Raw genomic sequence first — 17,221 nt, 5'->3', positions numbered from 1 at the left:
CCAAAGTCCCAAGGCATGCAGGCAGGCCCTGTCCTCACAGTGTCTGGGAATAGGTGGAGCTTATCTGCAGGGGCCCATAAATCCCAGAGATTGGCTTTGCCTTCTGTTAGAGGGTTGAAGGAATGTGGCAGCTCCAGTGGAGGCATTTGGTCATCATGGTCCTGGATTTGAGACCTTTTAGAGGGTCCTTCCCACCATCCCTGACATCACTTCTATAGTAATTTTTCTTCTTTGCTTCCAGGAAGTGGTGTGAAGAGGGCATACTACCTCCCTGGACACCTTATGTTGCAAATGGGGCAACTGAGGGCCAGAGAGGGGAAGACATTGGGCCAAGAAACAGTATGTTAGTAGAGAAGAGGAACCAGAACCCCAGGGCCCTGCCTCCCACTGCCAATATCACTAGGTGTTCCAGCTCCCAGGCTCAAAACTATTGTAGAAACTGAAGACTCATGAGCACACAAAGGAATCATGTTTTAACAGTGGGGTTCTGAGCACTGTCCCAGCTGTTTTCTTGGGCCTTCCTGGCCCCTCTACTAGCCTCAGTTGTTTCTTGGCAATGATATGTTTCTTCTGCCCATTTGTTAGTTGTTTGGGAAATTTCATGGGAAGGAGTGGCACAGAATTTGAGTGAAGTCCCAGAAGGGAGGGGACATGATGAGGGACAGTACCCTTTCAAGGCTTATCTGCATTCTGTGAGATGCACAGGATCATCTTATGTCCCAGCTAGGAAATCTGAACTTCAGTGAGATAAAGAAATGGGTCAAGAGTTTTCCAGCTTAATTCCACCCTCACTTGCCACATCTAAAGCCAGCGTGTATCTGCCAGTCCCCTCTGTGTGCCCAGACTGTGGAATTCCCTGCTCTCAAGGAGCTGCTGAGAGAATGAGATTTAAGTCAGAAATAAAAGGGAGGCAGTGCTCCATTAGGTCTCAGTGCTGTATGCACAGATCACAGCGGTGTCCTGAGTTCAGGAAAGGTGTGTACAGCTGCAGCAGTCACAGGAGCTGGTGAAGTTTAGATAGGAGGAGGGGATTGGGAAAAACAGGCATAGCAAAGGGTGTATGCATGTGCGGGGGAGGGAGGGGACTGGTGGTTGTCAAGAAGGCAGCAGCCTGAAGCTGACCAGGATACTGCACAAAACAGTACCCACAGGGCTTGACTGCCCCTCTTCCTGGACACCTTAGAGTACCCCTTCTTATACCTGAGCCTCAGTTTGTTCACCTAGAAGATTGGAGTCTGATACCTGAGTGGATAAAGGAAGGCTATGGATGATCGTTCTGAGCACACAGCCTGCATACAGTCAACAGGGGCAGTGGGAGGGGTGATTTGTTGGGGCATCTCCAGCGCCATTAGGTATTCCCCAGCCTTTAGGCCTGCACAATTTTTTTTTTAAATATATTTTATTGATCTTTTACAGAGAGGAAGGGAGAGAGATAGAGAGTTAGAAACATCGATGAGAGAGAAACATCGATCAGCTGCCTCCTGCACATCTCCCACTGGGGATATGCCTGCAACCCAGGTACATGCCCTTGACCGGAATCAAACCTGGGACCTTTCAGTCCGCAGGCCGACGCTCTATCCACTGAGCCAAACCGGTTTCGGCAGCCTGCACAATTTATGTTACAGATGAGGTGACTGGTAACAAGTGAGGGGAAGAGTGTTGCCAAGAAACAGTGTGTTAGATGAGGGTCTTATCTCCCAATGCCAGTATTCCAGGATTGTCCCTCTCCCAGGCTCAGAAGGTTTGTGGAAACTAAACACCATTGGGACTTATTTTTAATTAATTAATTAATTAATTTATTTATTTCAATCTTCACCCAAAGATTTTTCCATTGATCTTTAGAGAGAGGGAAAGACAGAAAGAAATATTGATGTGAGAGAAACACATTGATTGGTTGCCTCCTGCACACGCCCTGACCAGAGTCTGGGCCGGAGAGGAGCCTGCAACTGAGGTACATGCTCTTGATAGGCATCGAACCCAGGACCCTTAGTTCCTGTTGCTCTATCCACTGAGCAAAACTGGCTAGGGCCACCTTTGAGGACTTAAAGGAATGATGCTCTGATAGTTAGAGTCCAGGCACTGCAACACCTGTTTGCTTGGGTTTTCTTGACTGTCCCCCATCAGTCTTCTGCCATCAGTCTCAACCCACAAATGGCCTTGTCCTAGCTCTAAGCTGAGCTTTCATCTCTCTTTAACTTTACTCCCCACTCCCACCCCATGTAGAGGTTTTCTCAAACCCTGTTGGCAACATCAGGCCTCCTAAGTGCCTATCTCACCAGGAAGGAAGGATTTTTTCAGTTAGGGTTGGGGTGGGGCAGAGGGGTGCTGAAAGCCAAAGGAGAGATCTCCCTCACCTTCCCCTGCCACTTATCTTTTCAAACTGCATGACCCCAACCCCATCTGTCCTCAAGACCTGGCCATGGGACAACTGGCACCAACTGTGTGGGGAGCTAGGAAAAGTCCACCCTCAAGGGCCTTCCAAGGCCTGCTGATTATACTTGAAATGTCCTCTGACTTCAGCCCCATGAGCCCTGTCGGCCTTTGGCTTCTTCTTGTCCATTAGAAACAGTGCTAGGTGTGAGTCCCAGCTCAGCCATTTCCATCTGTGACCTTGGGTAAGAGACATAATCCCCTGGAGCCAGTTTCCTAGTCAACTGGGAATAATACCTGCCACCCAGCATTATGCAGTTTCACCCTGGGAGACATACATAGCATTGGCCACTATTGCTCTTCTCTCTCCCTTCCCTCTTTCCTTCATTTCCGAGGATGTCTGGAGCCTTGCATGTGGGTGAAGGTGGCCCTCTGAAAGACAGGAAGGGGGAAGCTGCAGTTTTAGGCCACATTCCGTATTAGTGTTTTAAACACTAGGTGGGTCTAACTGAACTGCCACTACAGCCACCGTGTGACCTCTTATTTTGCTGCCTCTGTTCTGGCTCTAGAAGGTTCCCTTATCCAACCCCACCCTAGCCCCACTTATGCAGGCTCAGGAGTGGCCACTTGGAGTGATGCTGAAAACTCTGGGCTACTTGTAGACCTTGGCCATTGGTGACACCTATCTCCCCTACCACCCTGCCTGTAGTTGGCCCAAGGCCCAGATCCCAGTCAAACCTGCACTAGTCAGTCTAGCAGAAGAGAGTCTAGGAAAGGGCAGGCTTAGCCTGAACTCTATCTGTCTATCTTGACACAAAGAGCTCCAATAAAGCCTACCACAGAGCAAGTGCCTCAAATGCTTTAGATATTATTGCTAGTGGTGATGGTCATCAGAGGAAGAGAAAAAGGAGGAGGAGGAGGAGGAGGCGAAGTGCAGTTCTATTTTACAGTACAGTAAGATGAGAGTCAGAGCAGTTGAAAAGCCACCACCTTCATGAAGCCTTCCAGGATCTCCCTCTTATCCCAGAGTCACCCTTTCTTCTTTTTTACTTATTTCAGTGCCTCTCCAATGCTGTACCTTGGTCAGGGCCAGACACACAGTATGGTGAATTCTAAGGTGGGGTGGGTGTGGGTTGGAGGGGCAGCTTACATGACTGTGGGTGCTATTAGGAGACCTTGGGAGGCCTGTCTGCCTAGTGATACTCCACATGGGTGCAACCCACCCCCAGGCCTCACTCCCCTCCACTGGCTCCCCTGCTGGTCTGCTAAATTATTGAGGAGTGCTAATGTGTGTGGTGTGAGCAGGGCCTCTGCCACCTGCCCCGACGACACTGGCCTCTGCTTCATCCTCATGCCTACTCCCTGGGTGTCTGCCATGTCCTCCTTCTTTGCAGACCCTTCCCCACAGGGTCCACTGGGCAGAATTCTAACAACCTCACATTGCTACCAGCTGGTTAGCATTTAAACTTAGATCAGTAAAAGTTAATTGGACAAAAGTGTATGTGAGGCACTGGGGACTCCAAGAGGCTCTACCACTAGGGAGGCGCAGGGACAATCATCTGTGTGTACCTACTGTGTGTCAAGCACTGGTAGTGCCTTCCCGACCTGAGCTCCTGAAAGATGGGGGCCTCCCCAGTTTGCTGATGGGAAGAGTAGGGTCCAGGGAAGTAAGGAGCCTGCTGGTGAATGGTAGTTGTGGACCGCTGGCCTTGAGGCCTACCTTACAGACAGGGAACTATATGGGAGCCAGTGGAGGAGAGTTGGCCCAGGTGGCTCTTAGTGAGAGTGAACGGCAGCCAGAGGCCACTGCATTGGGGCACCTGCTAGGTCTTGGGGTCTGCTGGGTATTCTCTGCCCTCTGCCCTTCCCCTAGCTCAGCCCTGCTCTTCTCCTCTTCCTATAGCCACCTTAGGTGACCCAGCCAAGCTCTGAGTCCTCCTGCTGTGCCCACCCTGACTTCTGTCACCCTCTGGGCCTCCCCTTTCCTCAGGTAATCCTGATGGTCCTGCCATTCCCTACCAGTGCTCCTCCTGCCCACAGAGGAGACAGCTCTTTATCATCAACTTGCCTCCTTCCTCCTCACACTCCCTCTCTGGCTTCCCACCCCTGTCTTGGGGGAAGAGGTGCTTTTACTCCAGTCATGTTCATCCCTGTCCCTACTCTGACCCAGCCCCAGTGTCAGGCATTCCCTTTCTACAGCTCTTATTTGGCTTCTGCACCCACCCATTCCTATCCCAGGCTATAGCAGAAGTCCCACACCACTTCTCACTAATGGAGACTGACAGCAGCCCTGGACTCCCACCTGCTATAGTCCCAAGTGGCTGTGGAACTTCTTGGGCAGGACTTCTGGGTCTCAGTTTCCCCTTCTGTTGAGTGGGCTAGAATAATGCCTGGAATATAGTGGGCACTCAACAAGTTCTTGTTGAATTAATGAACTAATTAAGTAACTGATTCCTGGCCTGCCCACCTCACCTTAGTATTATGAAGATCAAAGTGGATTTAAAAGGGCTTTGCAAAGTTTGACAGTTTTGTTTAGCCATGAGCATCCTTGGTGCTCAGCGGGAGATTGCTGATGTTGGTGTTATAACCACTGCCCTCACTACAGATTTTGCATCAGAGGTGACACGCAAACTCATTTTTTTGGTTGATTTTTCTTTGTTAAATGGCATTTACATATATAAAATAAATATCAAGAATATAAGTCTTTGTTTTACTATGGTTGCAAATATCAAAAAATTTCTATATGTGACACAGCACCGGAGTTAAGTTAGGGTTTTTCAAAATGCTGACACGCCGAGCTCAAAAGGTTCGCCATCACTGTGCTAGAGCAATGGTTCTCATTGCTTTTGCATCTCCCCTCCTCTCCATCCCTTTACCCACCTCAGGTCCCATCAGCTCTCCCCTGGCCACTACCTCAGTCTTCAGTTGGCTCACTGTATTTGGTCTCCTGTTACCCATCCTCCACTGGTGGCAGCCAGAATGAATGGGACCCTGTCACTTCCACTTAAAATCCATCAGGCTCCCAGTGGGTAATAAGAATGGATATCTCAGTCCTGCATACAGGCTCTCCTCTTCAGCCCATTATTCATGCTCCTTGTCCTTGGCACAGATGGCCCCTCCTCCTGTCCCCTCCTCAGTGCTTTCAAACCCAACTCCTTTTCCTTTGAGAGCCTTTCAAAGACCCCTTCCCCTGGAAGCCCTCCTTGACCCCCAATTCTGGATTGAATGTCTCACCCTGTTCCCACAGCTCCTTGGGCTCCCCTCTCACACAGTCCCTCAGTGGTGGTCTCTTATCTCCCTGTGTGCCTCCCACCCTTCCTACTTGTCCTACTAGACTGTGAGCTCCCTGATGCAGGATCTTGGGCATTTTTGTTCCTTTAGATCACAGTAAACATTAGACAGTGTTTGTTGAATGACTGAATGAGTCAATCAAGAAACAAGCTGCCCCCTAGGCCAGTGATGGCGAACCTATGACACGCGTGTCAGAGGTGACACACGAACTCATGTTTTTGGTTGATTTTTCTTTGTTAAATGGCATTTAAATATATAAAATAAATATCAAAAATATAAGTCTTTGTTTTACTATGGTTGCAAATATCAAAAAATTTCTGTATGTGACACGGCACCAGAGTTAAGTTAGGGTTTTTCAAAATGCTGACATGCCGAGCTCAAAAGGTTTGCCATCACTGCCCTAGGCAGTGGGGACTCTGGGCTGAACCTGTGGACCTACAGTGGGGAGTGGTCAGCACAGCATGCCTCCACCTGCCCTGCATGGCCTTCCTTTCTGAGTGTTCCTCTAGAACAGTGGTTCTCAACTTTGGCTGCACATTTGAATCATCTGGGGGGTGATTTTAAAATCCTGATTTCTGGGCCTCATCCTCCGGAAATTCTGTTTCTTTGTTTTGGGGTGGGGCCACAACATTAGTAGCAAAGAAACAATTTCCGGAGTATGGGATTTTAAATCAGGATTTTAAAAAGATTCCCAGGTGATTCTAATGTGCAGCCAAGGTTGAGAACCATTGCTCTAGAACAGTTGATGGAGAACCTTTTGAGCTCGGCGTGTCAGCATTTTGAAAAACACTAACTTAACTCTGGTGCTGTGTCACATATAGAAATTTTTTTATATTTTCAACCATAGTAAAACAAAGATTTATATTTTGATATTTATTTTATATATTTAAATGCCATTTAACAAAGAAAAATCAACCAAAAACATGAGTTCGCGTGTCACCTCTGACACACGTGTCATAGGTGCGCCATCACTGCTCTAGAATGTAGGCACTGTCCCAGAATTGCCCCCAGCACAGTCTTTCTTGCCCAGCCTTGTGCCCTGCAGTTTCAGTGGGAGCTGTCCTAGGGTTTTACTACAGGCTGAGGGTGGTACAGGAGTCCAGAGGGGCAGAGACTAGGGTCTGCAGAACCTCCCCACCTGGCCATTCCCAGTCAGCCCTGTTCCCCATCCAGCTACAGCCTTTTGGCCCATGCTACCCCCAACATGTCCGTCCTACCCCTTTTGTCCTGGCCTGGCCTAAGCACCTCCAGTGCCTCAGCACTGAGCCAGGAACCCAGCAATGAGTCCACCTTTATACTCTATGACTTGACCTCAACCCTGCCTAGTGCCCTGACTGTCCTGCAGATAGTACCACCCTGCTCTCACAGACTCATGTCCTGAGATTTCTGGCTTTCTGGTCCAGTTTCCCTGGTGCTGATGATCTTCCCGTGAGTGTCACCCTTCAGTGGACGCAGCTCATACCTGCTCCTGGTTTCTACCAGCCCTTGCCTCCAAGCCTGCATATCTTGGCAGAGTCCTGTGTACCAGCCTTGAGTGTGGGAGAGGCTTGGGGAGGATGGGAGGAAGGAAATGCAGCCCTGTTCAGAGGGAACCCCTAAGCCTGAAGCACCCATCTGCACACAACCACCAGAGACTGGAAAAGCCTGGAAGGTGGGGTTCTGCTGTAGGAGATACCCATGGATGATGGTCAGAGAGGGTTTCCGGGCGGAGATGGTGGTGACCTATGGGGGTCAATGAGGACGAAGAGGAGGAGCCCCTTATCAGAGGGCAGAGTAGTGCCCACTCTGCTGGCCTCTGGGCCAGCTTCATTCCCTCCACAGCATAGCACTTGGGTGGGTGTTATCAGCTCCATCTAACAGATAGAAATGGAGGTTCAAAGAGGCTCAGAGAATCACTCATGCTCACCCACTGTCATGGAGGCATTGCGGGCCTCTACCTCAGGTCTGGCATCTTTTTAGGCTCCTAAGTGGAGAGAGTAAGGGATTCTGGGGCGGAGGGCTGGAGGCTGGCATCTGCCACAAACCAAGCATCAAACAACTGCTAATTAACTTTCAGGGAAGGGGTGTGGGAAGATGAAGGGTGGCTTTCTGAGTTGTTCTTGTCCCCCCCCCCCAACCCCCCAAGGCTTTTCTGTTATTTTCTCCCCCTGTGGGAGAGCCTTCACAATGAGGGGTTCCTATCCTTTGCCCCCTCCTTGGGTGCCTTTTCAAAGAATAATTCCCCATTATACAGAGAGATTTAGCTTAATAGAAGCTGACAGATCATTCAGAGCAGTAATGTACTCCAGCTTCAGGCATTTAGTTTCCATGGCCTGAACTCCCAGATTAAAGGCTCCTTGCCAGAACCTTGCCTATGTCCTCCCTGTACCCATTCTGTGACCTTGACTTCAGCTATGGGGTAGGTTACTCTTCCCTTATTCCCCACCCCCCTTCCTGGCGGACTCCTCCTCCCTCCTTTTCTCTCTCTTTCTTTAAAAAAAGAAAAGTATTTTTCTTCCTAAATATTCAGTTGAGAGGCTGTTGCTTAAATCCTGGGGACAGGCCCATGTGCTCTCTGCCAGCAGGCAATGGAACACCTGGTTGGCCAAACACTCTCTCAGCCACACAGCCTGGTGGTGTGCTGCACCTGGTGGGAAATCTGGGCAGCTAGACCCTTGAGCCTGGCATGGGCAGACAGAAGCTGAATGGATGGCAGCAGAGGAAGCACTTGAAAGCCTTTTTATTGATCAAGAGAGCAGCATCTAGAGCTGCCTCCTTCAGGCCCCTGGAGGGTCCACTTGTCAGTTGTCTGTTTCTGCTGCTCTGTCTTATCTTTGTCTTGCCTTCTTAACCCTTTCTTTGCCCCCCTTTACCACCCCACCTTTAATCTGCTCACCAGGCTGCCTATTTGAGCTACCTTGCACTCCTGTGCAGGCAGCAGGGTGCATGGGAAAGCAATGGATATTTTGAATCAGCCAGTCCTGGGTTCAAATCCTGACTCCAGGACTTATAAGCTGTTTCTGTTTAGTTTAATATTTTGAATTTGGGCAAGTTCCTTAATCTCTCTGAGCCTTCATTCCCTCACCTGTAAAGTAAGATGCTATATTCTGAGGGTTCAGGGTGTAATGTGTGAGGAGTGGTGCTGTGGGTGGCAGCTTGCCCTTCCTTGGTGAACCCAGTCTTCCCTGAGGAGACTCCACCTTCTGATGCTCTGACCTCTCTTGCCCAGATACCCTTTCCCTGCCCCTCTCATCAGGAAAGGGAAAGGTGGTCAGGAGGGATGTTTGGCAAGGTGGGCTTTGGATCTCCCTGGTCACAAGCTGCCTAGCTGCCTGTGTAGGTGTGAGGGGAAGAATGAGGTTGAGTGGGAGGGACCCTTCTCCTTGACTTCAGTTCTTGGGCAAAGCTTAGTGTCTGATACCAGGTCTGGCTTGAAGGAACTAACTTTTGAAGGGTTGAGGCAAGACTACCAGGGGAAAAAGGAGAGTGGATAGAGGTTCAGTGCCTGTGTAACCTGAGAGGAGGAGCCTTCCAGGCTAGGGCTCTACCCCCAGATTTCAGAAGATTGGGTTAAGAGAGACTCTAACCTTCATGGATGGGGAGTCTTGGAAGCTGGATGGAAGTAGTCAGACAGGCAAAGTTTCTCAGTGTGTTTTCTAATTCTGCTTTGGGGTTGGTGATGTCCAATAATGTTGTCAAACATGTTGAAAGAGAACATGATGGCACCTTTGCCTCACAGGTGGGGGAGATTCCTGCTCCACCCAGGGCAGGGAATAGCAGGATGACCATTGGAGGTGCAGGAGGGTAAGGTCCCTAGGTATGAGGCCATAGAGATTATCTGGGTCTGTTGTGCTGTGGGGCCTTGGGCTGGTCCCATTCCTTCTGGTCCTCCGTTTCCTCATCTGCTAAATGGCGTTAATCATCCTGTCCTATCTGCTTCATGGGTTGGGCAGAAGACCCATTTAGAGAATAGATGGGAGTGTCCTGTGATCTATAATGTTGTAATAATAACTATTATTCTGAGCATCACCTTGCCTTCCATTCACTCTTTATAACACCCACTTTGATCCACACAGTCTAGCTTTAATTCATATATTGATAAAATCGAAGAAACTCACAACTGAAAGCAATTTCCCTTCCCATTTAGTGCAAACTCCACCCAACATATATGGCATACATGGTCCCCAGACCTCTGCTTGCATGCCCCCATTAGCTCAGTACTCCCAAATGCTAAAGAAAGATTTGTTTCCCTGAAATCTTTTCTTACTGGGCCTAGCTCTATTTTCTGGGCCCATAAATGCCAAGTATCTTTGTCAGAGACCTCAAGTCCCAGGGGGCATGGGTTCCAGGCCCACCTCTTCTTGACAAGCCCCTGTGAGCAGACCTCATTTTATCAAAGATCTTCTGCACAGATACACTGAGGACTGGGCATGGCTGTCTGGAGGTGGTTACACCACCTCCAGAACTGAAGTGGCTGGCTCACCAGCCCCAGGGTCTCCTGGCCATCAGGCTCCCCAGCCACTTTGTGCAGTTGGCTCTGGGCACTACTCTCAGGATTCACCCATGCTTTACTAACTCTTTTGTCCACTTGGGCCCATTCCTAGGGCAAGTGAAGGGGTCCTTTGTACAAAGGACCCTGACTCCTTAATTGACCCCTCTCAGGCTGGACCTACTTTCAAGATTCCATCCTAATCTTTGCCAAAAAAGTTGTTCCAAGCAGGCTCAAGGGCCAGCCCTATCAGTGCCAGGGAGAATCCACTCCGGGGGCCAGTCTGACCCCTCTGCGCATTCCTCCTGGACATGGTTATTTAGCTAACCACTGAGGAACCCAGCCAGTTTTCTGTCTCATCCACAAGGATGTCATGAGTGCATGCCATTCTTTTCTTTTTTTGCACTTGATTATTTTATTTTCCAGTCAGCCAACTGTCCTAACTTAAGGCTTTCTTCCGTTTTTATGCAATGACTGTCCTCTAGAAAAAGCAATGAATCTGCCTCTAGCTTCATCCTCTTCAACCTTTTGGACCAGTGGATGTAAATTTATGATTAAAATGATCTTACTGCCCTGGCTGGGTGGCTCAGTCAGAGCATCATCCTATACATCAAAGGTTGCAGGCTCGATTCCCAGTCAGGGCACATACCTAGGTTGCAAGTTCCATCCCTGGTCGGGTTGTGTGGTGCATACGGAAGGCAACTGGTCAATGTTTCTCTCACATCAATGCCTCTCTCTCTCCCTCCCTCCCTCTCTCTCTGTCTCTTGAAATCAATTGGTGAGGATTAAAATAATAATGAAAGTGATCTTATCAAGTTTAAATTCATAATTAAAAATTCTTCTTTTAATGTCTTCAGGCTTGATTGGGAGAGGGGCTGGGCCCTGTACCTTTCTTCTTCCCTTCTAGTCTATTCCCAGAGCTGAAGAAGGCACAGAAGCCCAGCTCTCCAACATAGCCACTGTGGTCAGCTTTGCTTTCAGTTGATTCCTCATGCTGGACTTTTCTTTAAGGTTCTTTGTAGCCTAGAAGAGCATCAAAGTCTACATTCATGTCATACTTGATGATGGACACGGCCTTATCAGGCTTGATCTCCATCATCCACAGCTCATAGATCTTGCTGTAGTTTGCCTTTCCCCAGTAGTCAGACAGGCAAAGTTTCTCAATGTGTTTTCTAATACTGCTTTGGGGTTGGTGATGTCCAGGAAGTCAGGGCTCTGAGGCTGAAATTTGGAGTTCGTGGCCATTTGAAGATTGACACTTTCCACTTGAACCAGGCACCCTCTTTCACCAACAAATCCTGCATTATCTATTGTGGGAGGTAGTAGATGCCCTCTTCAGTCACTAATTCCAGCACACCACTGTGTTTCATGCAGTCCAAGTTCTTGTTGGTAAGTTTAAACAGCATGGGGTAGGTAATGTTGAGTCAGCTGAGTTGATCAAAGTCCAAGGATGGCATAATTATCTTCCTGCCTTTCTCCACATTTGACCTGTCATTAGTCCCCATGACCATGGGCATGGAGATGCATCTATACTCCATGGAGAGGCATTTCTGGGAGACCCAGGGAATAATGTTGTCAAACATGTTGAAAGAGAACATGATGGCACCTTTGCCTCACAGATGCCACTAGGTCCCGGGAACCCATGCCATCCGTTTTGAGCAGCCAAGGAATGAGGTGTGGTTATCTTGCATGACTCTTTGATAGTGAACTCCTCACACTGCCTATTGTCTTTACTGGTGTTCTGTGTAGGCGCTTTTAGAATTTATATTAGAATGGACATGAAACTCACTAGTCTAAGCCCAAATTGACTTCCTCTTTTTAAAACAAAAGGGGAATGATGCTAATATTTATAAATGCCAGTTCTTCACACATATAATTTCATTGGATCTTCATCACAACTTTGTGTGGGAGGATTGTGACTAAAATTCTACAGATGAGGGCACTGAGCCTTGGGAAGGGAAATAACTTACCCAGCGTCCCAGAGCTAGCAAGGGACAGAGCCAGAACTCAAACTCTGGATGGTCTTATCTTCAATCTCATGCTTTTCCCAGATGCTGCCTCTCACCCCAGCCCCCATGCTTCCTCCTGTAATTGCTCACAGGTTCACCTGGTATATGTTGGGGCCATGCTCTGGGCCAGCCACTCTGCAGCCCTCCCATCCTGCCCTTTTCTGTCTTTTGGAAAGTCTTTGTCTCCTGTCAACCTGAGTGTTATACCCAATCTCTGCTCCTCCACAAAACCACCCCCTGGCCTGGTGGCTCAGTGGTTGAGTGTAGACCAGCCGTGGGCAAACTATGGCCCGTGGGCCGGATCTGACCCGTTTGAAATGAATAAAACTATTGGAAAAAAAGACCATACCCTTTTATGTAATGATGTTTACTTTGAATTTATATTAGTTCACACAAACACTCCATCCATGCTTTTGTTCCGGCCCTCTGGTCCAGTTTAAGAACCCATTGTGGCCCTCGAGTCAAAAAGTTTGCCCACCCCTGGTGTAGACCCATGAAACCAGAGGTCACTGATTTGACTCCTGGTCAGGGCACATGCCCGGGTTGTGGGCTCAGCCCCCTATAGGGGGCATGCAGGAGACAGCCGATTTATGTTTTTCTCCCGTTGATGTTTCTGTCTCTCTCTAAAATCAATTAAAAAGCATATTTTAAAAAATAAAGAAGGGGGAAGGGAAGCTTAAAAATACATGTAAAAGTCACAACCTAGAGAGACAGGCAAAAACTGAGATTTAATAACAAGATTATAGAATGCTTCTCTCCCCACCTACTCCCCCCCCCCCAACACACACACACACACACACACACACACACACTGGGGCAAGGAACAGAGCAAGGGGTTGGGGGGAGAAATATGCCCCTCAGTTGATGAGATACTCTAGGGGTGGTTGACATTTTTCATGGGTGGCTTATTTGCTGTGATATTATAGTAGTTATATTTAGTAGTTGTGTTTGATTTGGGGAGTCTGGTGGTAAAAGCAGTATATGTCTGTGGTAGAAGATCTAGGAGTCACCCTTGGTGCCTTTTTCTTACCCCACCCCTTACATCCAGCACATCAGCTAACTATTACTTCTGCTACAACTTACATGCTAAATCTGGCTAGTCCTCACTCACCTGGCCAAGCCTGGTTTCCTTGTCCTTGGGCAACTACAATAGCCAACCCACTAGTCCCCTGCTCAGGAGCCAGTTCCCCTTCAATCCAGGCTCTACTCAGCAGCCCCAAGGAATTTCACAATGATGAAAACATTATAGCAGGTCTGTGTTAAAACCCTCTAGTGACTCTTCATTACACCTGGAATGAAATCCAAAGCTCTTACCTTTGCCCTCAGGGCCCAACATCCCTCTGTAGCCTCATTTTCTGCAGTTGCTCCCATCTCTGCCCACTTCATTCCAGGCACCTGGCCTGCCTGCTCTTCCTCAGAAACACCAGCTCCTTCCTACTTCTGCTCTTTGCCCATTTCTCCTACTCTACATGGTGAATTTCTTACCATGTAGGTATCAATTCAGATGTGACCTGTATAGAAAGCCCTTCCCTGATCCCCCAGCTAGAGTTACCCCCTAGCCAGTGTCTAGGCACTCTGTGTCACATTACCAGGTTTGATTATCTTTTTTTTTAAAGACTTGATTTTTTTTTAATTTAAAATTTTTATTGTTGACACTATTGCAGAGGTTCCCCATTTGCCCATCTCCACCCAGTTCCCCCCCTCACCACACTATTGTCAGTGTCTATGGGCTATGCATTCCTTCACCTTCCTTTATCCAGTCCCCCTATCCCCTCCTTTCTGACATCTGTATTCCTGTTCCATGCATCCATGACTCTGGTTCTATTTTGTTCATCAGTTTGTTTTGATCATTAAATTCCACATATAAGTGAGATCATATGGTATTTGTCTTGCTCCGACTGGCTTATTAAGCTTAGCATAATACTCTCCAGGTCCATTCATGCTGTCAAAAGGTAAGAGTTTTCTTTTTTACAGCCTTAATTGTACTTATCACTGTCTGGAATTATCTTTGTTATTCATTTGCTTATTATCTATATCCCTGTCCTTATGAGAATACCACGTGTCTGTCTTGTACTCCACTGAATCCCCATTACCCGTAATACACCTAGCATATAGTAAGTGCTCATTAATTATTTGATGACAGAATGAAAAATAACATAGAAACATATAAAGGAGAAATATAGCATCATACAATTGTAGATATAGTAGCAGTTAATAATGTAGTGTGTGTGTGTGTGTGTGTGTGTGTGTGTGTGTGTACTGGAAATCATCTGCCCTTTTAATGATAGGCTTGTGGGTACCTGAGCCTGAAGCACGGCATGCATGAGAGACACAATTGTGTGGTCATATGCACACAATGCATGTGTATACACACTTGTTTCCTCATTTACTGCAGTGTGACCTCTGGTAAGGTCTTTCACCTTTAGGGCCTCAGTTGTTCCACCTGTGGAACAAGGTGGCCTGGATTGGAGGCAGAGGCCTGGATGCCATGACCTCTTGAGGTAAGGCCTTGCCAGTAGCAGGAGTATGCAGGCAACTAGCCTGTTGTTCTGTGCTCAAGAAGACGGGAGATGTTTACTGAAGTCACCGCTACACAGGACTGCCCCCCTTTCCTTCTGAGGTGAGAATCTCACTCAGGCAGGAAGGAGTAGGGGGCAAGAAATTGGCAGAAAAGCCTGGAGACATGAGCTTTGCTCCTGGGAGGTAGATTACCATTGCAGTAGGTGACTCTTGGATGCATCTGCAGGTTTAATTTGATGTTGTTATTTTTGTGTGTGCTTGGTATTTAAAAACAAACAAACTTTAGTACATTTCTTGAACTTTTTTCTTTCAATTGCTACAAAAAGAATTTCCATGAAATTAAAAAGGGAAAACACACATATCTGTGCTATACCTTGATTTTTGTTTGTGAGGGTAATACCAGAACCCTGCAGCACATGTGGGAAGTACAAGTGGCCCTGGACCTCAGGCAAGTTACTTTATGTCTTGTGCCTCAGATTCCTTATCCAAAAAATAAAGATCTAATAATTGCTCCCTCTTTCAGTTGTTGCATAGATTACAAGTCTACATTTATAAAGCCCTTATTTGAAAGGTGCCTGACACTTAGTATGTATCAGTTAAATAAGATAAGTAAATAACTAGAAAGAACAGGGCACCCATAATGCTCTCATTCTAGCACAAAGAGGCCACTGTGGGATCTCTCCTTAGAGTCAGAAAACAAGAGTTCAAGCCCCCACTCTGTCCTTACTCCCCATGTAACCAGGGATATGTATGTGGCTTCCCTAAGCCTCAGCTCCTCCATTTGTAGAATGGTTATATAATCTGAACCTGGCAATGCTGTGGGTAATGGATGGAATGGGCTCAGTGAATATAGAGCCATGTACACCATGGCAACCCAGCTCCCACCCTCATCTACTTCAATTGTTAGGTAAACATGGCTGTGTAATATTCCATCAAGCAGAGGTGTCATGATACACTTTGCCATCTCTATTGTGGGATGTTTAGGCAGTTTTCAGCACCTTCCTGTTATAAATAACCCTGCAGTGAGCAGCTCTGTGCCCTGAGCAGTTCCCCTCTAGTGGATTATTTCCCTAGGCAACCTCAGGAATATTCACTGAGGCTGCTTTGCTGGGGGACTTGGGGACAGGCCAGCAGCAATGACTGGGAGAAAGAGGTTCCTTCAGAGGTGGTCTGATACACTGTTATAGAAGCAGCAGAATGGGTAGGGGGGCAGCAAGACATGTAGTTCTAAGCATGATAGGAAAAGCAAGGCATCTAGTTGGACAGTGCTGAGCATGATGGGAAAAACAGAGCATCTGGTGTGATAGTGCTAAGCATGATGGGAGAACACGAGGCCACCATGAGCAGCACAGAGTTGGTGCTGTGGAGAGTTTAGACTAGGCGGTAGATGAATTAGATTCTGGGTTTGCCCTTACTGCTGCATGACCTTAGGCAAATTCCTTCTGTTAGGTTAGGTGGCTCAGGAGGCAGCGAAGGAAATAAAGAGAGTTGATCAGAAAAGGAAGGAAGGAAGGAAAGTTTATTCTGCGTCCCTGGGAGACCCACGTACCCCCAAGGACAGGGCACATGGATTCATGCCAACAGGGAGGGAGGCGCTTTTTTTATACTGCGGTTGGGTGAGGGGCGGGGACATGAGCTGAGGTATTCAGCTGAGGAAGTTTCAGCTGCAGGGGGTCAGCAAGGAATTCAGGAATGAGTCAGTATCTGTGTGGGGGTCGTTGTGGATTCAGGGAGAAGCCTGTATCTGTGTCGGGCATGCTGATCTGTTAGACATGCCAGGGGGAGTCCATTATCTCGTCACAGGTCTGCATGTATCGATTCTGGGCTCTCTCCAGCCTAACACCTTCCTCTCTCTGGACCTCAGTTTTCTCCACATACTGTGGCCAGGACTGGGCAAGGGTTGGTCCAGAACTGTGTTCTCCATTAGGGTAGCCACTAGGCCAGCCGTGGCAAACTACGGCCCGCGGGCCGGATCCGGCCCGTTTGAAATGAATAAAACTAAAAAAAAAAAAAAAGACCGTACCCTTTTATGTAATGATGTTTACTTTGAATTTATATTAGTTCACACAAACACTCCATCCATGCTTTTGTTCCGGCCCTCCGGTCCAGTTTAAGAACCCATTGTGGCCCTCGAGTCAAAAAGTTTGCCCACCCCTGCACTAGACCAATGATGGTGAACCTTTTGAGCTCGGCGTGTCAGCATTTTGAAAAACCCTAACTTAACTCTGGTGCCATGTCACATATAGAAATTTTTTGATATTTGTAACCATAGTAAAACAAAGACTTATATTTTTGATATTTATTTTATATATTTAAATGCCATTTAACAAAGAAAAATCAACCAAAAAAATGAGTTCGCGTGTCACCCGACACGCGTGTCATAGGTTCGCCATCACTGCACTAGACACATGTGGCTATTTCAATTTAGAAGTAAATTAATAAAATAAAATAATTAATTTTTTAGTCATGCTATCCACATTTTAATACCCAATTGTAGCTAATGGCTACCACATTTAACAGCACAAGCATAGAACATTCCATCATTGCAGAAATCTATTGGACT

General features: G+C 47.5%; 1 protein-coding gene and 1 pseudogene across 5 annotated transcripts in view; one reads left to right on the top strand and one right to left on the bottom strand.

Annotated features, from left to right (window-relative positions):
• The window catches only part of LINGO1 (leucine rich repeat and Ig domain containing 1), a 264,052-nt gene that overhangs the window by 118,669 nt on the left and 128,162 nt on the right, over nt 1-17,221 (top strand). The gene's annotated exons all lie outside the window — the stretch shown is intronic.
• On the bottom strand, nt 10,574-11,727 carry LOC308529577 (ubiquitin recognition factor in ER-associated degradation protein 1-like; annotated as a pseudogene). Its single transcript has 2 exons — nt 10,928-11,727; nt 10,574-10,684 (listed from the first exon to the last, which is right to left on the bottom strand). The product of its transcript is annotated as a ubiquitin recognition factor in ER-associated degradation protein 1-like (transcript).

This window comes from Myotis nattereri, assembly GCF_964212035.1.
Source record: "Myotis nattereri genome assembly, chromosome: 1".
Taxonomy (NCBI): domain Eukaryota; kingdom Metazoa; phylum Chordata; class Mammalia; order Chiroptera; family Vespertilionidae; genus Myotis; species Myotis nattereri.
This window is presented reverse-complemented; position numbering and strand designations above follow the sequence as displayed.